The sequence below is a fragment of the Camelina sativa genome, chromosome 19, assembly GCF_030686135.1.
Source record: "Camelina sativa cultivar CO46 ecotype springtype chromosome 19, ASM3068613v1".
NCBI lineage: Eukaryota > Viridiplantae > Streptophyta > Magnoliopsida > Brassicales > Brassicaceae > Camelina > Camelina sativa.
Window position 1 is genome coordinate 12,020,081 of NC_141898.1, and position 8,205 is coordinate 12,028,285.

The 8,205-nt window shown below is 30.9% G+C and overlaps 1 pseudogene across 1 annotated transcript; it reads right to left on the reverse strand.

The window, feature by feature from the left end:
• Positions 1-1,437: 1,437 nt before the first annotated feature.
• LOC104767765 (cytochrome P450 708A2-like) lies at positions 1,438-3,557 on the reverse strand (annotated as a pseudogene). Its single transcript, XR_015591540.1, has 7 exons — positions 3,305-3,557; positions 2,895-3,213; positions 2,626-2,775; positions 2,195-2,532; positions 1,905-2,087; positions 1,685-1,812; positions 1,438-1,600 (listed from the first exon to the last, which is right to left on the reverse strand). The product of XR_015591540.1 is annotated as a cytochrome P450 708A2-like (transcript).
• Positions 3,558-8,205: the final 4,648 nt, after the last annotated feature.

Genomic DNA, 8,205 nt, shown 5'->3' on the forward strand with positions numbered 1-8,205 from the left:
TACACGCGTAGACCGACACCCACCTTGCATAGACCGATGCAACTCCTTATGCGTTGATCGATTCACTCTTTGCATCGACTGATGTAATGTCCATCGTCTCCATCGAATACCTAACTGCATTGACCGATGCACTCATTGCATCGATCGATGTATTCGAGCAACACATTGCTGAACGCGATCTCTTTCGTCTCCTCTCGGTTCTAAGATGCTAAAACCGACTCCAAAGGACACAAAAACTCACAAAAAACACTCACACACAAGTATATAAGCATTCAACCAAAAATAAGAGAAAACAAGCATCTAATCGCTTAGATCAGCCATGGTCACACACTCACCTTTGAGAATGACGAAAACTTATTCTATACTCACGAAAATAGCCTCCTAGCAAGCTCCTAACATTTCCCATGCCCAAATCTTTACTCCACAGGAACAGATCTCGCAAACAATGGCCACAACTCTAAAGAACTCTTACAAAACTTTTCTCTCCTTTTGTAACTTTCTGGAATACGACCAAAAGAGGCCGAACTCGTCGAGCTTCCCATTAAATACCTGACCTTAAGGTTTTTTACCAAACCAAAATACAATAAAACGAGCGTTTAACTTAAGTCATCCCGTACAAGTGAGCCTTGCATCGATAGATGCACAAACTGCATCAATCGATGCACCACCCGAACCGGGATTCCGGTTCACGGGCGTTACATGGGAAGGATCTGATTATTTGGTGGTGGATTAGAAGACTCAAGCAGGCTCTCTCCTAGCTGTTATCCAGGTAAGTTATGTTGTTTTAGTGTTAGATTGATAAGAGAATCGATGGTTGTGGCGGATTAGAGTTTTGCAGCGAGAAAGAGCTTGAAGGGATGCTTGGATCGTGATTTCTGGTTTGGTGTCGTTCGACACCATTGTAATGCTGGCGTCGATCGACTCTCATATATGTATACAACATCAATGACACCAAAACATAAGAAGAAACATATAAATATATTTTCTCATTATTATCATCTAAAAAAACAATCAAAATCCAAACTTAAGAAGAAAAAAGTATTCTCACACTTTGATATCTCTGCCTGATTATCTTAAAAGTCAATTGTACTGAGATTTTGATTTTGATTTCTCTGATCTATCTCCCTCCGTCTACCCGGCGGAAACTATGTCTCAGCCTAGTATGTCATAAGGATTCTAATGGCGATGGTATTAGTGGTAGAGGCAGCATAGAACCATGTGATCAATTCACAACCATGAATTTTATAACAACAATTTAAGTTATGTAAAATTACCAAATAGAATATAAAATGAAAATTTGAGAAAATATTTAAAATTTCACATATTTTTTATACCCACGTAAATTAGGCGAACTTAATCTACTATATATATAAAATATTATTTTATTATTATATATATTATTTTTTGGAAAGCAAATTACATATCCATATATATGTAACCATTATTTTATTATCTTATTATAACCCAACGATCACCAAAGAAATATAACAACTCTAATACATTTTATACTTTAGTCTCTTCAGAGATTTGAACATCACATCCCCGAGGAAACATAAGCATATAGCTTCGAGTTATTGTGATGTCTGCCTTCATTGACCACCTACAAACCAAATAAATGTAAGTAATGAGATTGACATAATTACAAAATATATAAATTTAGAGTCATTAGGAAATAAAAGTAGACCTATATCTACACAAATGGTGGATAAATATAGCCATCAGCAGGTTAGCAAAATAAGCTCCTACACAGAGTCTAGGACCAGCACCAAACGGAATGTAATTCTTCAAGAGTATCGCGTCCACATCTTTTCCCTGTTAATAAAGTTAGATACATGTGAAAAAATTGAATTTGATTAGTGAATTAGGGAGAAAATATTTAATGATGAAGATCATATTTGAATCACCTTCCAACGCCATGGATTAAATACTAAAGGATCCTCATACTTTTCTGGATTAAAATGGACACTTGGATAACCCATGAAGTTCCAACCCGCTGGAATTGTATAATTACCTACTTTGATGTCATGATCAGGTTTCCTAAGTATTACAGGTACTGTGGTTGAGATCCTAAGAGACTCATTAATCACCTGAAACCAAGTACCGTACATGTGTGTGTGTGTGTGTGTGAGCTACTAAAATGTACATAATTTTAAATTGTCTTATCACTTTATACATGATTTTGGAACATAGTTACCATATTGGTGAAAGTCATGGACTTATAGTCTTCCATGTTAGGCTGGCCTGCTTGGCAGTCTTATCTCCAACAATTCTTGCATGCTCTCTTTGAAGCTCTTGCATGACTTCAGAATTTTCGCTTATGAGTTTTATTGTAGCCGCGAGAATTCGTGGTGTTGTTTCATTAGCAATCACAAAGAAAGTATATATGTACTCGATCACATTATCCATACTCATTCTTTCCTTTCCTTCTTTGTTTTCTCCAAATATGATCTTAAAGAATTCCCCGAACTCCTCTCCTGATGCTCTCTTCTTCAACACTTCTTCTTTTAGTAACTTCTTCATCTTTTTTCTTGCCTGCCATGAAACATAAATATCATGGCTTTCATTATAACCATATATATATATATATATATATATATATTATTGGTAGGAGCACTCATTACTTGCCTTCATCATATTATAGATACCCATCCCAGGAATATTGAAAGGAAGCCGAAACCAACCACTTGGAAAATATCTCCAACAAAGTGCGAGTTTTTTTGCCGCCTCTGGTTCCATATTGCCCATAACTTTCTTTCCAAGGCACTCAATTATGATCTGTAACGGTTAATAATTTAAATACTTGTGAGATGATCATGTATCCTATATATCTTATCTACTTTAGCTAATATTGTCAAGAGATAAAGACATCATAAAGTCGATCAATTATTTTTTACCTTGCTTGCTGTTTCCTTAACGTCAAGAGTTCCATTCCTAGCTTCTTCACTCATGTATGTACGAGCCAGGATATCAATATCTTCCAATATCCTCAATTTTAAACCTTGTGAACCCAATAGTTGGAGTGTCAAGTTCCTTGCATGTTTATGGGACTCTGTGCTCTGCAAAAATAAATTGTTATCTTCTCCAAATAGTCGTGCTAAGCTCTTTGTGATACCGGGAATACGATTTGTCTTTGCCATCTCCATATTCAGTTCATTATCTGTTGAGATTATAACTTTGCCTCCAAATAAGCTTGTTCGAAAAAGTGGTCCATGTCTATATTTTTTTACAGAAAAAAATAACAAAGTAACTTAAGTAAGTAAGAAACCATTTCTTAACATGCATGCTAAAATAAAAATAAGCGAACCTGAGGATTCTCTTCTTGAGGAAATTTGAATATTGAAGAGAATCATGAGGTTTCATGAACTCAATAGTTTCTCCAATGATTGGAAAACCCATCGACCCTGGAGGAAGTTTTCCATTACACTTTGGATTGCTCCATTGATAGATCAAATGACATAGCTTCACCACTATGAGTGAAACTATCACAATTCATAGCTTATAAATGACCTCCATATTAATTTCTCTCTTTTTTTTATAACTATTTTGGTTATGTTTGTTTTATGGATAAATGTTGCAAGAAAATGAGAAGAGAACTCGATATTTATATTTGTAGTGGTACCATACCTTTCAAATTTTCTTTTTGATTTTCAAAGTTTCTTTATCTTATTGTTTATTTGAAAGTATTCTCTCAATTAAATTATTTGAGATTATATTCCTTCCCATTTATTCACAAGTGAATGTGACCTCATTTACATTTTCCAATTTTTTCTCATAAAGAAAAGTTCAAAAGGTAAGTTCTTTTAAAAGTCATTGGCTAGCAGAAAGAGAAAATCCTAAACTTTAATTTAGTTTTTAAAACAAGATCAAGAAAAAATAAATGCAAGTAAATAGGATGCTTTAGGTGTATTCGGTTAAAACAAATTTTCTTTTTGAAATTTATACATATATATATATATATATTATTTTTAATGTTCAAATATCATATTTACTTATATTATATTGTTAATTTTAATGAAAAATAATAATTTCTAATATTTTTAAAGAATCAGTGTTCAGTTCTGTTTTTCTATAATAAAAGATGTACATTTTGTAGAATATTCAAAATTAATAATTCTTCTATTCCAGTGACATAGAAAGTATTTAATTACAACTAGGAGATATCCCGTGCTTAAAGCACGGATCAACATTTTTTTTTAAAAACAAATATAATTAGAAAAATTATTGTTATTTTTTTTTAAAAGTTATTTTGTTTGAGATAATATATATTTATAATTGTTCTGTAAATCTATTAGTCTTTTTGAATACTAATTATTTTAGAATTTTATAGTATTTTATTATTGACGTATATTACAGTTTTGTATTGTTTGTTTGTTGTATTTGCATCATTATTTTGTAAAATATAAAGTAAAAATTTTAATATTATAATTGTGAAAAAATAAAAATTATTAATTTATAATCTATATAAATTTAGTTTTACCAACCTGCCAATGTGGAAATTAAAAAACACATTTTTTATAGATTGAGTAATATATCTTAGTTTAAAAAAATTCAAATCACAACATATGCAGAAAAAAAATATGTATTTTATTAATCATAAGTATTATATGAAAAATTCCAAACAATTTGTAAATAAAAGAAAATAAAGATGATAGGGGAATCATAATTTGAAATCGTAACAAAATCTTCGAAATTTAGCTATTCAAAATAATTTTATTTTGTACTTGGCTATAAAATCTTAGTTTTTGAAATTCTGATTGGTTTCTATTTTTTTTATAAACATTTAGTAATTTTTATCCATAATTTATTAGAGAGAGAAAATATACTTTTTTATTTTTCTAGATTTTTTTTATATTTGTTCTGTCAGCGTTTTTGATTTTTTAATTAATTATCTTTATTTAATTAATTAATTAAGCTTAATTCAGTTTTTCTAATGACAATTGAACCTAATCTTTTACACACTATAATATTTGTTTCATATTTGTACTTCCCAATTAATATAGTAGGATTATGTTTGGGCAAAAATAATCAATTCGTTTAAAGACTACGGAAACAAGAAACATATGTTGAATGGTTGTTTTTATTGATCAAAGTCTCGAGCTCAAATACAAGAATTCAAGGCACAGTGAATCAATCTATAAACCCTAGCCGCGTTCTAGAGTTGTGTCGTGTGTCTTGTGTTTTTAGGTCTCTTGCTTTGTCTCTTCCTCCTGTCTCTCGTGGAGGCCGCTCTCCTTATATAGAGACTCTTTTGCCCTAATCCCTTAGGATTTGTCTTGGTCTTGCCGACTCTATCATAGTCGGTCATGGGACTCTTGACCCTTTATTAAAGTCGGTCGTTAGACTCTTGGTCCCTTAACAGATCTAGTCGCGTGACTTTCAGGCCATTGACGAAGTTAGTCGCGTGACTCTCGATCTCGTGACAGAGTCAATCACGAGATTCTCGGTCGCTTGATAGAGTCTGTCACGAGATTCTTGGTTCCTTGACTAATCAAGAAGATTTTCCTTTTATAAGATAAACTATTATTTACGCTGACTATCCAGCAAAATATGCATTGACTAAATAAATTATATTTATTTATTTATGATGATAAAATTATGCCCAACAGATTATAAACGACAATTTCGAAAGTAAAAGAATTGAAATGAAAATCAACGTCAGTTAGATTTCAATTACTCAATTTTTAAAAGAAAATATTAAAATTTTCTCTCTTGACTAATCTCTTAACAAAATTATTTTCTTTAATTAAATTTCAAACAAATCAACTATTTTATTAAACATTCACCTCTCATCTTCATCATTTGTTCATATTTCAAAAATATATGAATCAATGCATAGTTAAAAGTTAAAACCATATATAAATTATAAATTATAAATTATTATATCCCCTGGATAATAAATTATAGATTATTTCATGGGTTATTATTATTCTTGCTAATTTTCTTTAGAAGTCAAGGTTTTTTCTTGTGAGATCATTTCCCGTGGATCCTGTGTAAGGATTAAGAATCCGGGTGCAATTGTTTCAAGAGTACACCTCTAAAGAGCGTTGGTTACCGTTTTCTCTTTAACCATCTATCATTATATCCCCTGATTACCAAGCATATCTTTGTGAAAATCATTATTGTCTGCCACTTTTATGCCGATATCAAGCTGACTACAAACTTTGTGTGAAATTTTTAATCTCCTTGACCGAGACTTTTATGTGAGAGATTATCCACCTATTCTGTTACAGGTCTATATCATCCACTTGCGATTCCTAGCTTTAGCTCCCCCTAGGATCTTGAGTTCGTCCATTGACTAATATGCCACAAGATCCTATGACGACATCCCCGCTACCAAAAGCTATGGTTTTCCTAAGCATAACTCTCACTCCACTCCACGAAACTTTACCAAACAACTTCAAGCACCTAAGCACCATCACCTTTGCTCAAGCCTTTGTCAAATCACTACTTCAAGTAGTTCTTTTTGTGCCGACAAGATTCACGTTTTTGGCTCCTTCATCGATGCCACTTTGACTTTTGACATTGGCCATTTGTTCATCCACTGACTAGTAGTCATTGGAAGAATGTTCGATAAACTTTGATCTCACATATACCAAAAAGCCTTCTAACTTTTGGATCAAAGCTCTCAAAGAGTCTTTTATCTCTTTATCTCTTTAACTATCTATCTTTTGTTAGCTTTGGAGGCTTTTTATTTTTGTGTGTTTTAAACCTTGGGATCTAATTAAGATTCTTTCTATCTTTGTATTTGGTTTCTAATTTGCACTCGTGGACATGTTAGTATTACTTCTCATGAATAAACTATCAAAATAATATTCATGGACAAGTCCACCACCTATTCTAACAGATCAATAATATAAATATGGATTTTCAAAAAAGATGTGAGAATATGGTATTTGAGAAATGTGTTTTTTTTTAAATGGTAGTATTGGTAAAATTCCTTAGATACCATACGTCTAGTTCTTGAAATTAGTCTTAAATTTACGGTTGAAGAGTGTATTTATTTATTTTTCCTTTTGTTGTCCTGCTCATCTGGAAACATGACAATGAAAATTATTAATGTGCCAATTATAAATAGACCCTATCGTTTAACAAACATAGATAAAAGAAAATTATAACTTTTTAGTTTGGATTCTGACATACATATGAAATATACTATGTTATAAATTAAAAAGAAATATTATTATTCCCATAATTTGCCTTTAAAAATCGTTGTAAGTTATGAATGTTTTTGTTTTGGAGTTTGAAAGTGGATAAAAACAAAGTAATTTAATTCTGCAATAAATGATATGTATCAAACAAGAGAGAAACACAATGGGTAGGAAAATTTCAGGAAAGCCTAGAGGGCTAACACGTACTTTGACTGATACGTCGGTGGGTGGTATAGCTGATGCTATATCACGCACGACAACGTCCCCTCTCGACGTTATCAAAATAAGATTTCAAGTAATGACTTTTACTTAACTAGTTGTGAGTCTAAATTAGGCATATCATCCTTTCTATATAGAGAAATTTCCTCAAAACTAAAATTTCTTCCATTTTTTTTTAATACTACAATTTCTTCAAGATCAGTACTAATTGAAATTTCCTAAATTAACTATTTATTTTTATTTATTTTCAAAATATATGTAAAATATAAGTAAAACATAAGCAAAATATTTTATGTATGTGTTTTTATAACAAATAAAATCAACTATACATATTTAGATATATATATATATATATGTAAATTATAATTGATACTAAATATGTTAATATACTATAATTATAGATAGATAAATTATATAAACAACTAAATACATCTCAAGTATCGTGTGGACAACCACTGACCATCTAGTATCTAAACTTTTTAAATGGTTCTTAAAGGATATTTATAAAATATTTAAAATTTTTACACACACATAAAAATAGAATGTAGATATAATTTTTTTTTTAAATGTCATGAACAGTATTTTTCTTTTCAGAAATGTCATATTGTTCAGTTTTGTACTTTTGTTACTATCTACCACAACATCTACGTAGAATGACGAACTATTATTTTCTATGGTACACCATTTGGAATGTTGCCCACATACAATTTTAATTCTTAATAATCAACGATTTATTATTTGTTTTCCTATTTAGTTTTGCATCTTTGATTTATGAAGAGCATTTATAGAAATTTTTAATTTTTAGTGGACAACATTTTCATTGTTGTGTTTCAATCTT